We start from the raw sequence: 20,043 nt of genomic DNA, 5'->3' as shown, positions 1-20,043 counted from the left end.
AGATGAGATTTCCTGATCGAGTCCAGATCAATCATCTGCGTTACATACCTTGCCTGGTCCAGGTCGAGTATGCCCGGTCCGGTCCTTTTAAAAAACACAAATGTATATTCTTAAAAAAATAGTTAAATAAAAATTAATTATTATTATTAATTAAATTTTATTGATTAACTTCTATTAATTAAGTACTAATTAACTCCTTCCTACTACTTACGACTGCTCCACTGTGTAGAAATGGACTCCCTGCTAGATTGTCCTGATAACTGTATATCTGTATACTAAGTGCGGTTAAAAACATCGATAGTGCGATTCAAGCTCAGTTCGCGTATTTTCTTTCAGGCTATCCTGGTCTGTACCAGACCTGGTCCTGATGCAGTTATGCCTTACCATACTTGATTATATTTTACATCCGGCTATCCTTTTCTAGACCAGACCTGGTCTTGATAGGACTTGACGGATCTGGCACGCCTCATTCTATCCTGATCCGGTCCAAATACATGATCTGGTCGGGCCTGACTTTTTTTCTAGTCGAGTATGTATATATAAATAACACAAGGAGGGCTGTAATGAGACATCACGTGTATTTGTTTTTCATTGAACACACGATTTCTCAAGCAAAAAAAAAACACCTACAAACACCCTGCAATATATATAATACTAGATGACCCCGCAAATGTTATTTTGCCATATATGTTGTTAACCCCCTTAATCCCCCCCCCTTAATAACTTATTGGAATGAAAAATAGATATTGGCCGTTTCTCGAACCTACCCAATATGCGCACAAAATTTTACAATAATCAGTCCAGCCCTTTTGGAGGAGTATGGTAACTAACATTGCGACACGAGAATTTTATATATAAGATATATGATGATTAATTTATCAAATTTGAATTAAATTATATCTGTATTTAAATGTTATGATAATTTCTATATACCTTCCACAAAATAATACACATGATTTTACCTGTGATTTGATGAACTCTATAACACGATGACAGTTCTTTTTTTAAATTTCAAACCAAGAACAAAGAAAATTTCCACAACTAATATTATAAGCAGCAAATAATGCAAGTTTAAATTGGCAATAATTATTCATACGTTACATTTGAATTATGAAAATACAATAAAATAACTGTGAGTAATAAAATAAACATAAATATATTTTGAAATGGATTTTTAGAATAATCTAACGCTATTACGAAGTAATTTGTCATTCGACACTAAATTTACGTTGACTTATTGAAAGTGTTAAAGGTGCTGTCGCACTAAAATAGATTAAATCTGCTTGGTAAGAAAATACTAGCTTTGTACTGTACCAAAAAAGCTAAAGTAATTAATTCTGTAAATGTGAATATTTAAAAAAAATATATACATATTGGTATATGTTTATGTGATTAATATAATGTGAAAGGAAAAAATTAAATATATCTTTTTTTCCCCTTCACAGTTTTGTTTATGTGGTTCTTTCTACCGTACCTCAAAGAGAACGTAAAGTCGACCAGTCTCGGTTGTTATCATAGGTGAGTGATAGCGATTGTTACTTACTCATGACAGGGGAAGTTCATCTAAATCACCTAACCTAGAACAGTGTATTGAATTAAGTTACAACGCTTCTCCTATAGAGAGACCCTTGCCTAGCTATGGGACGCTTACGTATCAATATTATATATTTATATTACATATATTTTTACCTTTCATATCGGAAACAAAAATATCTTATACCAAGTGCATCTCAGTGGTTGAAGGCCTTTGTCATTCGACGATAATCAGCCGTCAACAAGTCGAACCATTGTCGTCACGGCAACAATAGATCTAAATTACGAAAACGTTCGACATATGAAACTAAAACAAAAAATAACAGTTCCATTTTCAAACTAGCATTAGAAAGAAACATTTTCGGTTCGGATCAGTTCGAATGTTTTGAACATATTTTTTACAGATAAAAAGGAATATGACTGTAAAGATTTTATTTTTAAAAATTAAAACTTTTTTGCATGATAAATGGATGAATATCTTTTTATTATTCTAATTATTCCTTTTTGAATGTACTAGTTTAGTTTCGGAGATCAAAATCCTTTCTTTCATTTTAATTATTTCTTTTATAATAATTTCTTTTATTTAAGAACATTTTAAAACAATTGTTGTAATATATTTTCTAAAATAGAAACAGGTGGCGATTTTATTAGCGATCTGCGGAATACCGCAGCGTTGTGAACTGTCAAAATATACGCAATAAAATACCTCAATGACCATTGTTACTGATAATTTTAGTATAAACAGTCCAGCAAAAAACGAAAATTCCTACCTGTCATATAAATTATTAAGAGTATTCTTTAGAAATATGATTTCATAAATCATCGATAAATCGTTTGAAACAATGTCCTTTATCTTCAGCACAAATATTCTGCGATTCTTGTAGAAAATATTATACACTGTACAATTAATTATATAAGAAATTTCACAATCACGTAATTATTTGCATGTGTATGATACATTTTACACTTCACAGATAATCATAACTAAATCCATCTTATTCTACAGTAATAACAGTTAAAATAGAAAAAGAAAGTTTTCATAAATAGAATCCAACAAAAAAAAATACCGCTTAAAAAAACAATAAATAAGTATAATGCGTCCAAAGCCGCATTCCAGATATAAAAGTAACATTGCGGTGTCGTTAATAATCGTTAAAATGTCATCACAATAAAAATATCTTATTGTTTAAATAAACAATGGCGCGACAATGAAGTCGAGGAGAGCTTGAGTGATATGTGACGTACTGTTGTAGATTATTTTAACAATAGATAATCCAATATATTGTTTAAATTAATTATGTTATTAAGAAGTAAATTGTAAAGACTAACATTTGATGTTTTACTAAATCAGTTCTATACTTATGTATTTTTGATCAACATCTTATTACCGCCATTTTTTTATTTAATGTCAGTGTATATTATTTATTATAAAAAAGTATTTAAGACTACTGTTAATATTTTAAACATTACAATTCGCTAACTGTTTATAATTTAGTATTTACTAATAAAATATACAAAACTAGACTCCAGAAATGAACAACAAACATGGGAAATCAAATGAAAAGTATAACATACGTTATGCATTCAAATATTCTTTGGCAAACGATCCTGCAATAAAAATAGACATTCGAAAATATTGAACTGCGTTGAAAAATATACGTCAAATTTTAGAGGGAGACGACAAATGTGGATTAGTTCTGTTTTTAGAACGTGCCAGCGTTAGATGCTAGTCATTATTAATAAAAATTGTGATTATTATGTTGGTAAACGGTTGAAGGTCTTCAGTTTCTATCGTACTCAATTTTAATACTATTGCTCTATCAAAGAATTGCAAACATCCATCTTTTATACATCTTTAATTCCGCCATTTTGAAATTAGTTGAAGTAATATCTCGACTCAATACACCTTTTAAGGCAAAGGTAAGGTACTTTTAAGGAAAAGGAAAGCTACTTTTAAGGAAAAGGTAAGGTAAATTTTAAAAAATGTTGCTGAACAAGTCAAGTACAAAAGCATTCAGTAAGATAGAATCTTGTGCCATGATTCTGAAAACACACAACACAAACGCCCATACCACGACAAGTATCTTCATCATCATATACATGGTCTATACAATCATTGACCATGAGTTGGAATGGAGCTCACAAATTCTAGTGCAACTATCAGTAGCTGTGAACACCACGCCAAAACATTATCATTTATTTCTATAAACTAATTGATATATCTATTAAATTCAACATTACAATATAACACAGAATTTTGTGTGTATGTACTTGTGTATGAATGGATCACACACACATAACTAATAAAAACACAATATATCTAACTGGTAAGGCGGTGTTACGCGTTATAAATCAAGCATATTATTTAATCCGACGAATATATTCAAACACGACAATTGCCACTTGCGACTATTTCTGCGCGACAATTGTACCGTGATATACATGTAATGCGCTCTGATTGCATTATTATTCATGCAACCGCTTGAAATACTCCGCGAACAATTGGCACGCGTATCGTTAAAACGTACTTTAAGATGATTTATCCTACTAAATATTATAAATGAGAGAGTTTGGATGTATGTTTGTTAATATCTATTAATTTATTATAGAGACAAGTATTTTCATTCATATACGTATTTTGTATAAGTGTTAGAATGTAGTCATTTGTATGTAAGCACACAATATAACTATACTATATATGTACTTCGACTCGATTTTTTTTTTCATTTCGGTTGTCTGGAAAATGGCTAATGGCTTAGCCATAAGTCCATTAATTGTACTACACGATCTGTAACCAACTTAAGACTATGTTTCGTGGTGTACAATAAAGCATAAATTTTATTAATAATATTGTTTGTTATTCAATCATGCGAAAACTATTAAAACGATTGCAAGAAGTTGTTGCGTAGATAGTCGAAGATATTATGGGATATCACAAAAGCTAGTTTTTATATGGAGATTTTTGTGTTCAGAAGTTATACAGGAAAACCGCGTGGCTGAGTTAGTGTTATACAACTAGTGTAGCGATAGTTGAACCGAGCTAAAAAACGTTTCTAAGAAATACGAACGTAATTATAATTAAAACGGTACAATAAAAACTATCAGAGATCTTAACGTGTCACAAGATTTCAACTGATACCGCGATCAGGTCGACCCTCGGCGCGCGACATTCAATACATTCTGCCCTGAGCGGCTGTAATTAAAGGCACATTTTTAACTTTACAAATATAATATAGCATTATCCGTTTTTTCCCATAAAGCGGCACTAATAGCCAGGGCTGCGCATGCGCATCACCATCAATCAAGCGCGCGTGAGCCGCAACAATCTTGTTTATAGGAATGTTAACCGTGTTTATTTCTACGGCTACCGCGCTTAACTATAGGGTGGAAGTGGAGAAAGGCATGATGTTTACATTATATGAAATTAAAAATCGAATACAAAAAAAATCTTTTTAAGGTGTAATCTTTCAATTTTATTTGACTAGCAAATATTTAATTGTTCTCATCATGTAACTAAATTAAAACTTAATAGGTGTCAAATATCTAACTTTATGAAAAATGTAGTTCAGGTAAAAAATTGTATCTCGTTATGTTTGTGGACATTTCTTTATAATAACTGAGGTATCCCATTGCCTATAATTAGAAAATCTCAAGCAAGAACTAGCCTGCTCAAATTAGGGCTAGCAATGTTACTATGTCTAAATTTTTAATGAAGTACATATCGTACTTCTTGATAAAGAAATACGCACTGGCTTTGTAAATTAAGCTTAAAACCTTCTTTGTAAGAAAATAAGCTGTTGCTAGCAATGGACCGATTATAAGCTATTAGAGTTTTAATTATATAAGTAATGTACTGTATTTTTTAACTAACATCCTGTAGTATAAAACGCGGAACGGTATCTTGATAAATACAGGGCGTGCCGTGACAAATGGTAACAGAGTGTTTTTAGTATTTTTAGAAATAACGCGGCAGTGTGGCCCACCGAGTTACTAATTGGACACACAATACGTCTTCGCCTACGGGATTTTTGGGCATTATGTTTGTTTTTTTGTAATTTTAATGTGCATTTATAGGTTGGATTGGACATGAAACTTACTAAGGCCGTGAAGTAACTGGCAAAGGTAACAGACAAACAAAGTCTTAATATGCTTATTTGTAAGTCGTAATAAACATTTTCAGAAAACTATTTATGTAAATCACGTATTTTAAAACTAAATTCTCATCAGAAATCCTATGAAATAAAATGTGCACGTAGTTATCATACATAAGAATGCTTCACAGCTGTATTGGTCACAAATAATCCAAACATTTAATAGATGACAATATCTATTAAACCTATTTCTTTCACAAGCACCAGCGTTGACATTTGAAGGCAGCTATTTAATAAATTCGCGAATACGGCTTATATACGTTATATTTAGCATTATTACGAACGTTATGAATGTATTATGTATGTTTTAACTACTTGTCAAATTGCCACTTGATAGCAGACTTTATTGTATTGTTTGCTAGTAAACAAAAAAACTGAATTCCATTTATATCGACAAGTAATGCAACGTACGTACGTAGTAAAAAATAGTCAATTTTTCCATTACACTGAAAAGTTCTCCTATTTTGAATTGGCTTTTTTATACAATTAGGTCAGCAAACAAGCGTACGGCTCACCTGATGGTACGCGATTACCGTAGCTTATAAGCGCCTGCAACACAAATACAACAGAAATATCGCAAGTGCCCTGCTACCAGGAGCTCTGGTCACCTTACTCACCACAGGAACACAACTAAGGGTTAGGTACTTCCAAAGTCGAGCTGTTCCAGATTTTGAGCTGGATATTTCATTCTATGCCCTACCTCAGTTATGTTTCCTAGATTCCATACATTACAAAAGTTAAATTAGCTATATTATTAATAGCTGCTTATCTTGAGAAGCTTACGAGTATATGTTAATTTACATGTAATTACAGTTAAAATGTTATAGTAATCTGAGTACAATGTACTAAAAAGAGTATAACGACAATTTTTATATCATTATACCAACTTTGAGGTGACTAATCACACCCCTACATTTGAATGGTTGTCAAGGTTTCTTTCATAATATATATGTTAAAAAGGGTTGGAGACAGTCTGACGCCTTCCTCTACTGTGAGTTGGAGCTACTTCCCCTATGAAGAGTGGCAGTAATTACCTCATGTAACATGTAGTAACGAACAGAATCGACGTCTTTATTTCCTTAACTCCTCTTTTCCTATCCTTTTATCAATCAATATAAAGTCTATAAACTTAATTGTCTAATTCCACAAAAATGTTAGAATAATACGATAAATATGAAAATTTTGATTTTTTTATTTCAATTTTAGCAATAGTTTTTGCAAAGCAAATCTATAAATTTCTCCAAAAATAAGATTGCCAAAATCAACAAAAAAGCTTAGTATCCTACAAAAATATGAAATCAACATGTGAACCAAAAATACACTCCTGTCAGCGTATAACAGAAGATCATTTTTCATCTCGCCACAGCTTTCATAGTGAATACCAATCAAAATTATAACAAGCGCCAGTCGCCGGGCGCCAGTAAATGGACTAATATCGCTTTCTTTGAAATGATATATAAACAAACTTTATTTCTATGATTTATAAACTTCATTATTGTTCGTAGTTTGAATTAATAGTTTCCGTAACGCTGAATTTAGAATGTATTAAATAATTTGTTGTTGAATGTTATTATTTATTATGATAACTATATTGTAAATATTGTTAAAAATATTGTATGTTAAATTGAAATCGAGTCTGGATAAATTACTATTTAGATTTTCAAGAAGGTCATTGTTTAGAGATGGCCATTTACTTGGTCTACTTTTTTTAACGATTGTTTTCTTAGACTGCAATAGTAACAATAAAAGATAGAAAAGTACCCGACTAGAAAAAAGGTCAGGCTTAACCAGATCATGTATCTGGACCGGATCAGGATAGAATGAGGCATGCCAGATCAGGCAAGCTCTATCAGGACCAGGTCTGGTCCAGGCAAGGATAGCTTGATGGAAAATATCATCAAGTATGGTAAGGAATACTCGATCAGGACCCGGTCCGGTCCAGATCAGGATGGCCTGATGTAAAATATAATCAAGTATGGTAAGGCATACTGGATCAGGACCCGGTCCGGTCCAGATCAGGATAGCCTGATGTAAAATATAATCAAGTATGGTAAGGCATACTGGATCAGGACCCGGTCCGGTCCAGATCAGGATAGCCTGAAATAAATTACGCGAACTGAGCCTGAATCGCGCTATTAATGTTTTTAAGCGCACTTAGTATATATACAGTTATCAGGACAGTCTAGCAGGAAGTCCATTTCTACACGGTGGAGCAGTCGTAAGTAATAGGAAATAGTTAATTAGTAGTTAATAATTAAAAGTTAATAAATAAAATTTAATTAATAAGAATAATTAATTAATAACATAATTAATATTTAAAGTAAAACCATAAATAAATAATACATTGGAAACAATAAACGGAAATAAATATCATAATAATTATGTTAAGTAACATATAATATCAATTCGCTTTATTTTTGTTAAACAAATTTTTCAAGAATATACATTCGTATTTTTTAAAAGGACCAGACCGAACCGGCTGATCAGGATGAGACGAGATTTTCTGATCTTGACCCGATCAGGAAATCTCATCTCATCCTTATCAGGTTCAGACCAATCATCTGCGTTACATGCCTTATCTAATCCTGATCAAGCATGCCTGGTCCGGTCTTTCTAAGGAAGACGAAAACATTTCTACTCGGGTAGAAGAAGATAAAGTAAATGGTTTTAAATAAGAAAGCTTAAAAATATTACAGTATAACGAATATTTTAAGAGACAAAATATGCCTATGAGTAATTGATTGAATATTTCGTTTGCTCGCTTCAGTTTGTCGCAGTCCACTGCTGCACGTAGGCCTCCCCCAGCTCGGGCCAAACTTCCCGCTTCTCCGTAGTCTTCATTCAGTCAACATTGGCGATCATTATTTTTTCCACAGGCTATGGTGACATTGAATACTTACTTTAATTTTTTATGTACCTATATTATGCAAAAATTAATATCAGCTGTAATCATAACACCGCCAATCCATGTGTATAGCCTTCATTTAGATCCGTCCAAGAGATTCTGAATTAACCGCTACCAAACAAACAAAGTATTGAGTTCCGTTACATTCCTATAATCTCTTTTATCTATCAACCTTAATATTAAAAAAACAAAAAAAAAAAAACAAAACAAAAGCACTTGTCACTCAACAATATTAAAATAATGAGTGGTATTAAACACGAAATCTGACTATCTTTATAGCAGTGTATTGTCTCTCTATGGGTGGCCGTTCTATTCCCGTATGATACAAAACCCTCGTCGTAAATTACCAGTTCTGGTCAATTAATAAAGGAAACTCTTTTGTTCTATAATTATAAGAATTAGACGGTTATTTAGTTTTGACATATTTCTTTGTCATTTTTATGAAGTTACTCTTCTGTTTTATCTATTTTTATAAGTTAACATGAACATGTTATTTTTTGGTTTCAAATGTTTTGATGATATTTTTATTGTTCACAGTTTTGGCTTATAAAATTAAACTACCTAATATAGCTGAATTTTTTTTGATAAATATAGATACATACATGAAAGAAAAAATAAATAATACACTCAGATGCAAAACGGGAATCGAACCGATGGAGCAGAAAACAGGGTTACTGTAAACTGCACCAACGGGCTCGACTATTGAACTCACAGATATCGAATATATGTTTAGATGTTTGGTAATTTTACGAGCAGTTACAATGTAATAATACTTTCGTATTTAATTACGTAGAATGATTTGCAAAATTTAAATACGGTAGCGAATACTTCTTGAGATATTGTTAATAGGCAAAGTTTTAAACTTTCTTGAATAATGGATGTCAATGAGCTATGAAAGACATTTTTGTGCAAATAGGACAAAATATTCTAATAATAAATATTGGTTTAGTAAAAGTAGTAAACAAACTTTAAAACAAATTAAAAGCCCAATGATCGATTATGCAATGCTTTAATTATGCTTCTTAAAATAGGCGGACTTTTTACACATCTGTAAAGGACATTTGGCACCTTCAGATTTTTTATAAATATATTTAAATACATAACTGAACATAAAAAAACTCAGTATAAAAATCTATTTTTAAACTTCGTATACCATTCTTCGAAACATAGTCGATACCAAACCTGTTTATAAATAAATATAAATATTCAGTGATCAATTGATCTTCATTAATAAATGTCTTTGTTATTCAATCTTAGAGCAATCCGCAGGATCTGGATGTTATTTTATTCAGTAAAGAACAACTCTACTTTAAATACAGGAAAAATGGAAATTACAATGAGATAAAATCGTGTAAACAAAGTAACACACAATAGGTAGTCAAGCTGATAAATAAATTCTTAATTTTCGTACATCCATGAAAAAAACATCAGCAAAAACGCACACAGACAAACAATCGTAACGAGGCCATGACTTGCAAATTTAATGAGAGAATTAACTTTAGTTTACGTTTCTTTTCCGCAACCCTTTGTGTATTGATTAATATCGACACAGACGCATACACACAATATATCAACAACAAAAAAATGTTAATTAATTTCATGAGTAACTCTTTTTGGAATACTAAATGTAAAAAAATGGCGCAATTGTTATATTGTGTTATTTTAACACTTCAATGTCAGTGGCTGTCTGGTGGTCAGTGGATTGATTAAATTATTATTTACTAGCGACCCGCCCCGGTTTCGCACGGGTGCAATGCTGATACTACAGAATGTCTTTATTTATATTATGAAGCTAGCTTATAACATGGTTATTAACACAATAACAACATTCAAATATGCGTCGTTAGATTACACGTTGTTACAGAATGATAGCGTGATAATTTGTAGCCTATATGACCCGACTTCTTAATAATATTCATGCCAAATTTCAAGTAAATCCATACATTACTTTTTGAGTTTATCCCGAACATACATACAGACAAACAGACAAACAGACAAAAATTCTAAAAACTATATTTTTGGCTTCGGTATCGACTGTAGATCACACCCCAAGTATTCTTTAAAAAAAATATTCAATGTACAGTTTTGACTTTCCTACCATTTTATTATATGTATAGATAAGTGGCCTTATAATAACCAATATTGAATAATAACGGTACGATCGATTGTTCATTTTGCAGCGTCTGTTGTCTGCGTAGTTGTTATTAACAACAAACCAATTTTCCGTCTTTTAATTTACATAGCTCGATTTTTATGTATTTTTAGTTAAATTATAAATAAAGCACAATATTCATACACAATTTAAAGCAAAGAAACCCTAATAACATTAAACTAAGCTACTAAATACAACCTAGTAGTTCATACAACACCACACCCAAGTTGTTCAAGACAACAATGTCGACAACAATTAAAGCGAGGCGCCATCGTATAAATCAAACGGACACACGTCGTATAATTTTTCGCACGAGATTTTATAACAACAATAAACATTTTTGAACGTATTCAAGCCACAAATATGTCTGTTCGAGACAAAACAGTTCCTTTGAACTTTATATTTGATATTTTTACTTAGAATCGAGGATATAATTGGACGATTTTGAACATTTACGACTTCATAAATAGTGTGATTTTGAAATATTGACAAATATTTCTTATTGGAATCTTGTTTTCAACAGGTCGTTTTAATATATAAAATAAATATTGGTATCAAAACACTAGAAAACTCGTGCGGTTCCACTTTAGTTGTTTTTAAATCCTTTATAATTATATAAATTACTTACAGTTTATGATATTACGTACTTCGGTTCTATACTATGACTTTGTTATATTTGTGATAATTTTATATTAATTTATAATGTTCTTTTTTTGACAAAAATAATCTCTGATGACTTTTTTAATTTTTAAATAATTCACCAGTTTCATAAAGAAAATTATATTACTTTGAATCCTATAGTATTCTACAAAAAAAAAAAAAAAATCAATTCCCTTAATTTATTACTTTTCAAATGGGTACATTTTTTTGGTTCATTTAAAAAGTAATTTATCACAATTTTCAAATATACTCACCACCTCTTCATTAAACGATCAGACGTCGAAAACTAAAGTAAATTATCGTTATTTATTACGATCGCTTCTTTATTAGCTAATTCAATTAAATACACTGCGTTGTTCGCGGAGATTTACGCGACGGTCCCGACCGCGTCAGTTAAGGGTTAATTAGGTATACGCGTATGAGCGCAGAATTTATGCGCCCGAGCATCACCGGGACAATTGATTGCCAGGCGGTATGTGAAATTTGTTGTTACGAATTTTGATTTTTCTTTTAAAATAGCAATTGGTTTTAGTATCGATATTAATGTAAAATATTTGTTTGTTTCGACATAACACAATTATTAACTAGATAGATTCCTACTAATCTGAATTTATTTATTTTTTTACAAAGATCGTAAATCAAGAAAGAAAAATTATAAATGTCATTCTATGACTCAAAAAATTGGAGAAAGTACTGAATAAAACTATTATTATATACTGACTATTGTTATTAAGTATATATTTGTATTATATTCTGTTAATTTTTAAACGATTATAATAAAATTATATGAGTGTATTTTCACAAAATCTATTTTGATTTTTTTTGCATTTAAGCTTGTATACATTATTTTGAAATTTTTCAATATTATACATATTTACAATTCTCAACTTAGGAAATAAATATTTACAAATAGTTCCGGTATAAATGATGTCCGCGGGGAGACGTCCCAAGAATGCTGGCAGCATTTCCCCGTTGACTCGCTATGCCAATTATCTGGGCCAAAAATGCATCAGCCCTCTTGTCACCAGTTGTTATTCTGTTAAATTATATTTGTTAATTATTACTGAAGGTTAAAATTAAATAAAACATTAATAAAACTCATCATAGTATACCTAAACAAGGGGAAACTAACTACACGGGTCTCCTAGTAATGAAAAAATAAGACAACTGAAAGTGGTAAAATTAATAGCCAAGTTTAGCTATGCTAAGCTAAATATAAATTAGCGAATAATAATGAACATGGCAAGACAAGTTATACCGCGATAGGTAATTTGCATTACATACATTTTACAAATTAATATTGACACAGGCCTATTTCATTTATTCCACTAATTACCATAATACAACAATCATCGGTGTAACCCGTCACCGCCCGTCGCTTAACCCTTACTGGTATACGATCTCTAGTATTTATTGTAATTATAACAAGGGGTCGCTTAGACTGTGCTTGTGGATCATTCAGATTGGATTAAACTAGTTATTGCTATACTGATATAATCATAAAAAAAAAGTTTTTGCAATTGTGCAATTGTATCACTTCACAATATTAGGACATAGTGATGTCTGAGATTTGGTTAAATGAAACTGTCTTTGATTGTTGATGGAAAAATTTGTTGCACGAATTCTATTTTTAATAATAACATAGAATCTTCTATCTGCAGCTAAAAATATCGTCCAAATGACCATTTTTTAGAATTTAAATAAAAGAAAAAAATATAAACCATTATCAGCAAAAATATCTGTCATTTAACTTTACAAACAGACATTTTAATTTTATTTATAGGAACCTCAAAGTTCAAAACGTGGGTGAAATATTATAAATTCACAAAAACAAATTATGACACACAACACTAACATTGAAAATAAAAAAAGAAATTAAAAACACAGCACAACCTCACATTAACTCCCATTAATATGAATAATGCATTGTTAAAATTTATCATAATGGCGGTATTCAGAAATATGATATAAGAAATATTCGGTGAAAGTCACGCTTCGAAACCATATATCATCTCAAGAGATTAGTAAACATCTCATTTGACGCATTATATGAGTGAGTATCTACTGGTGCTATTTCTGTTATTATTCAAATTTTTAATACGATTGAAGGTTATATGTATATAATATAATTATGTAAGAATGTTTTTTAGAAAAAGAAAAAAAAAAACAAGTGTTATATTACGGGAAATAAATAATATAATTATATAAGAATGTTTTTTTAGAAAAAAAAGTGATATATTTCGGGAAAATTCCGTATCTACAAATGGATATCTATTTGTGTAAATCGTATGCTGATGTTATTTTTAGTCGATATTTATGAAAACATACGAATATCTTGATATAATGATGTTTTCAGTAGGCGAAGAAAAAAGTTCCCTTACAGTCATTTTATCTGACAGTAAAACCTTTACCTATACCCTATAATTGTTCAATTGCTAAGCAAAATTGAAATGTAATGGCAAACATTTGTATATTGACCGTACAGATGTTTGCCGTGGTCTGGGCGTTTGTGCTTGTGTGTTATGGGTGTTTCCGGACCTCTGACACAGGAGTTAATCCTAGTGGGGGCCGTTGAGTGTGAGGAGTTTATTTATTTTTCGTTAATTTAGGTGAATTAGTTAATTCTTTATTTTTCTATTAAGTAAATAATCACTTTTATACTATTCAAGATAGACAGAGTAAACAAATTAGTATCCTTAAAAACGATCTTTGAACATTTAAATTTTGTAATTACCAGCAGTTTGTCAATGTTATATTAAAACAGTTATATAGAACATTGAAATAATTTTCATATTATATTTTAAAAATTACAATAGCTAATCTAAAAAGCATTTTTAACTTCCAAACATGGCTTATTTAGAATGTAACATCTTGAAAGCATCTCACTCGCCCTAATGTGGGGGCACATTTATCATTCCTTCACTGACTTCAGCGGGGGTTGATATCACCTCACCATCTTAATCGACCGCTTAAAGTACACTGCGGAACATTTCTATAACATTTTTGATTGAATGTTTAGGCTTGTTACAAAAAATAACACACTATGATTTATCATCACAAATGCCATTACTGAAAATTTTACATTTTAAACAAGCCTGCATTATTAAAAGAAAGGGTTACTTTTTAAGGATTATTACTGTTTTCGTATGTTTATATGTATGTTTTTTTTTCTTGACGACGTCTGCTTATAACTAGTAATGTTTTTATTAATAATAATACTGGTTTTAGATTATTATTAAATACTATGCATCTTTACGAATTTTGTAAATGTAATTAAATTAGTAAAATATTTATCAACAACATTCTAAATTTTACGTTTTGTAATAACTTGTTCAAATATATCGTGCATATCGAAGTTTAAATAAACAGAAGCTGACTAGCCCGTTGATGCTGTTTGCAGAGAACCTGCTTTCTGCTTCGGTGGTTGTGGGTTCGATTCCCACCTCGAGTCTGGGTGTAATAAATATAAACAAGAGTATCAAAGAGTACTTATAGCAAATGGACGCAACGATAAATAATGTAATGTATATATTTATTGATTGTAAGTATTATATTTATATGAATTTATCGAAAAAAAAAGATGTGTAGCGATATCAGTTGGCTGTTACCTATGACACAAGCCAAGTTGTTTAGGAACACACGACCATGTGTGTGTGCTTAAAAAATTAATAGTGTTTAAAATATTTTATAAAGATTTTATAAGAAGTAAATCTTGCCTTGATTCAAAAAATATATAAAACATTTTAGTTTCTCTTTTCAGGTAGGCAAAGCAAAATATTATGTAAAAGCATTTTCATTTTTTTCCATAAAACAACTTAGGTTCTTTGACTTTATACATTAGCAGAGACTAACAAAAAATGGTACCATTGATAAATGGTGGAAGTTATAATTTTTAATTTTATTTATTCAGTTGTATCGATTTAACATATGTAAATATGAAAAAGCATAATAACTTTTACTAACCTTACAATATTAAACTAAAAATAAAAATCGAAACGCCTGACGTCCTGTGACGTCAATCCATACTCAAATCTACAATAATAAAAAAACGTATGTCTTTTTAAACCTTAATTATCAGCCTACATTTACATACAAAACATATTGTAAATGTTTTAAATATAGTAAAATTCTCAACAATAATACTGTACAAGTACTTATCATTAGTCTACAATTATATAATACAACTATTTTTAAATAAAAATACGACAAATTATACAAAATAAGTTTGTATACATTTTTAAACAAAACTACAAAAGCATTGACAAAACAACGTCACGACGAAAACCTCTCATTAATTTATCTTTAAAGAAAAGTGTATTCAATCTATGAGAACAGCATAATTACTGACAAAAACTCAAATGTTTAAGTGTGTGTGAATACAACGCCTACAATAACACCGGAACGACTTTGTCTCTACAATTATGACACCCCTATATATACCCGGCAAATTTTAATTACACGCATAAAAGTATATTTTAAACCTTTTTTCTTTAGCAATAGGATCCATGCACACTCGTGTTGCCTGTAATATAAGTTTGTAATGGCACGTACATAAGTAAGAATAAGTGTCACATAAGGAGGGCGTCATGTTGAGAATAGTCAAGAAGGACATTTTCAAAGTCGCATATTAATTAATTTCACAAAAGAAACTGTCACTAATTGTTATTATCAAGCTCCTGCACCATCATTTGATCTTGCGAGGGATGTACAATTATGTTCAATTATTCTCTTTGTTGATTAGTCACAGTAATTATACCTATTAATTTCATAATGATAGCTCTACTTCTATAAAAAGTGACTGTTATTAAACCTCTCGCTTCCAGGAACAGGCCTTATTTCCTGTCAAGGTAAAAACTGCTGGGATATTTAGATAAGAAACGGACAATCCAGAATTTTATCAATAAAATGGTGGATTCTTGAAAAAGTTATTTCTTCATCGCTGAAGCCGAAATTAATTTTAACGCCTTTTTATTATTATAATTTAACAACGGTTTGACAGTTTTTTGTAGTAATTACAAAAAGAATACACTCACAATGTGCTTTCGATTCCTCAAAAAATGTCATGGTATTGGAATTCGTTGAGTATGAGGAGTTTATACCTATGTACTGTTGTTAGTTGGCTAATTTGCTATTAAATTTACTAACAATCGAGAAGGCGGATCATCTCACGTATATCAACAGTAGTCACATATGTCCGCTGATTGAGAATATTTACATAATCTAGCTCTTAGATGTAATTATAAAATCCAACGTTTATGTGAATGATGAGGAGTAGAAGAAAAGTGAAAATTAGAAACGAAAAGGTGTTATCCTTTCGCGGTTTATTTTTTCTCGGCCACTGAATGGAACAGTAATATCAAGCACTAAGCTCCGATATTCTAAAAATATGGTGGAAACTGCAGGTTTAATCTAAAGGTTATACAATATGTATATACCTGTATATACCAAACCTCTACCAGATTATATTATAAATGTTATTCATAACTTCATAATTTTCGACTAACCCGTTGGCGCACTTTGCAGTGCTCAGGCTGCCTGCTTTCTGCTCAGGGGGTTCATGGTTCAATTCCCGTCTCGAGTCTTGTCGTGATATATGTATTTATTTAAATATAAGTATTATTTCTATATATTTATCGAATATATATGTGTCGGCTGTTACCTATAACACAAGCTTTAATTTGCTTACAGTAGGAACCGTGTGTATTTGTTATAGATATTTATTAAAGACATAATATCTTAAATAATCATTTTTTTCTTGAAAAAGACGAAAATATTTCACGAAATGGTCACACCGGAAATGAAGAAATTACAACATTAGATGACCACATTACAACTATACTAGAAATAAAGTCCAACACTAAATATTATATTTCTTACAATACCCCTTCAATAAAAGAAAAGTGTTTATATAATTCACCACAGTATGAACAATATGAAAAATTAAAGTAACGAATATAGAGGGTTATGATAGAAACGGAGTAATGAGAGCGGTCGAACACATCCATATTTAATTGGACGGACGTCTCCGCGCTGGTTTACGAGTCTCGTGAGGGGATTTTTAACATTTTTTTTTTTTATTTCAAAATGCCCGATAGGCTGGAGTGGTATTGTGAAGAGGACAGCGTAACGTTGGTTATGTGTGGACATGGTTTTTGCTATTTATTTATATTTAAGAATTGAGTTGAGAGTGATTTTGTACTTTATGCACTTTGTACTTAGGCTCCTTTTAATCGGTGTACATATTATTACTAGCTGTGCCCGCGACTTCGTCCGCGTAGGATTTAACAAAAAAGTTATTGTTCAGTTCGCAGAGTTAGAAAATAAATAAATTTCTAAATTAAAAGTAGTCTAAGCTAGTCTCCTTATTACATCAGCTATTCGCCAGTGAAAGTCCTGTCATAATCGGTCCAGCCATTTCAGAAATTAGCCGGAATAAACAGACAGACAGACAGACAGACAAACAAAAATTGTAAAAAATGTTATTTTGGTATATGTACCGTGTATATATCCATATGAATTTAGTAAAAGTGGTTATTTTAATATTACAAACAGACACTCCATTTTTATTTATTTGTATAGATTACCTTTTGACGTCTTGAATTGACGTTTAAACTTATTACAGATGATATTAAATTATTGTTACTGTTTAGTGTTTCGTTATTGCACTCTGAAACAACAATGACGATTTATTATTTTACATGAATAATTATTGAAAAACATACTTATTATATTGTATAGTGTTTAATAATTTAATTAATTAGAGAATTAGTTAAAATATTTCACAAAATAATCGAATCCACACTTACTCACACCCTTGCAGCCTATCGCAGTCCACTGCTGAACATAGGTCTGGCCACAAGTTCGCGCCAAAAATGGCGTGAACTCATGTGTGTTTCCCATAGTCACCACGCTGGACAGGCAGGTTGGTGACCGCAAAGCTGGCTTTCTCGCACTGGAGATGCTGCTGCTCGTCTTCGACCTCTGTATTTCAAAGCCAGCAGTCCGATGGTTATGCCGCCATCGCTCGGCTTTCTAAGTTCCAAGGTGGTAGTGGAAATGTGTTATCTCTTAGTCGCCTCTTACGACACCTACGGGAAGCGAGTAGTGTTGCCCAAATTCAGTCTTGGTCTTGCAGTCTTGGTCTTGTTCTTGCGTTTTTGCAAGACCAAGACCAAGAACAAGACCGCGTATTTTTAGCAAGACCAAGACCAAGACTGACCGTGCAAGACTTGAGCAAGAACAAGACATAGCCTGCAAGACTCTTGCGTCTTGCAGCTAGGACTTAGCGCTATTTCACTGAGTAGTTAGGTGTAACAGTTCGGTGTATAGGTAGGTACGCTTAGGAATTCTATGAGACGCAAAAAACTGTATCAAAGAATATGAAAAACTGGACCTATGCGCATTACGACTAATACCATAAACATAGCGAATAAAAAATATCTATTAAAATCAAACTGAGTGCATGCATAGTTATGTTTTAACCATCGGCACTTTGATAATGCGGCATCAAAGGTTTTGTACTTACTTCTCAAAGAAATTTGCCGCTTTTCGGAAGTACATGGTTATGATACACGCGCCGGCGGCTTCTTTTGAAATCTAAAACAATCGTTGCCGCCACGCCGAAATCATAACATTTGACACTATTTGATTGCCGCCATAGGGCGTAGGTATACTCATGCAAAATAATTTCGAATTTTAAGAGTACCTACAGGTGTTCCAAAGAATAAATAAGTTTCAGAGTGCTTAGAATGAAAATGAATACATTATACTGATCACGCAAGTAGTATTATGATTAGGATAAAATGGTAAGGATAGGTAGTAGATGTCATATTAATTCATTCTAGTAAGTATATATTATAATATTGATTACTTATATGGTTTTAAACTAATTACTTAGGTACTATTATTGTACATTTAGTCATTATATTTCTTAAGTTTTTACAAGAAAAAATAGCAAAAAGTGTTCAAATATCACCCGTTTAATAAATATTGTAGCCACTTTTAAATATACTTGAAACGTGTAAAAAAATTCTACAAAACTAATAAAATAATATAAAAAGCGTAGGTACTTACCTACTAATAAAATAAAAAGCCTGCGATAAGAGTTTTGTATTACTTACCAGCCCGAATATCTCTGAGAGAGATGATGAGAGTAAGTATTTACTAGCTGTGCCCGCGACTTCGTCCACGAGGAATAGTAACTTTGGAGGTATAGTGACGTTCAGGACTTATTTATTTATTTTAAAACTTCTGTCATCAAACATACAAACGAACTCTTCAGCTTTATAATATTAGTATAGATGTACGCCAAAACATTCACTTATATGTAAAGAATAGTGATTGGCACTAATTCTTTACATATATTTTATTTACGCGTCGCGTCTGTACAAGTAGGTAATATTTAGTGTGTGTTTGTACGCCGCACGCGGCATTGTTTGATTTGCGGCGGCATCCTTTTCATAGAGCCGGCACGTGGCGAGGCGGCGCGGTAGAAAGCAAGGAAACGTACTATAAATAAAGGAATTATTTTAATTCCAGTCATTTCCAATTGAGCTGTGCTTCGAGTCTAACTTAATAATTGTTTTTACTAATTCTCGTTGTTTTCTAAAAACGTATCACGTGTACAATTTAATATGAGTGAC

The sequence above is a fragment of the Melitaea cinxia genome, chromosome 19 (assembly GCF_905220565.1).
Source record: "Melitaea cinxia chromosome 19, ilMelCinx1.1, whole genome shotgun sequence".
Lineage (NCBI taxonomy): Eukaryota > Metazoa > Arthropoda > Insecta > Lepidoptera > Nymphalidae > Melitaea > Melitaea cinxia.
The sequence above is the reverse complement of the archived record's forward strand: the minus strand, read 5'-3'. Positions refer to the sequence as shown.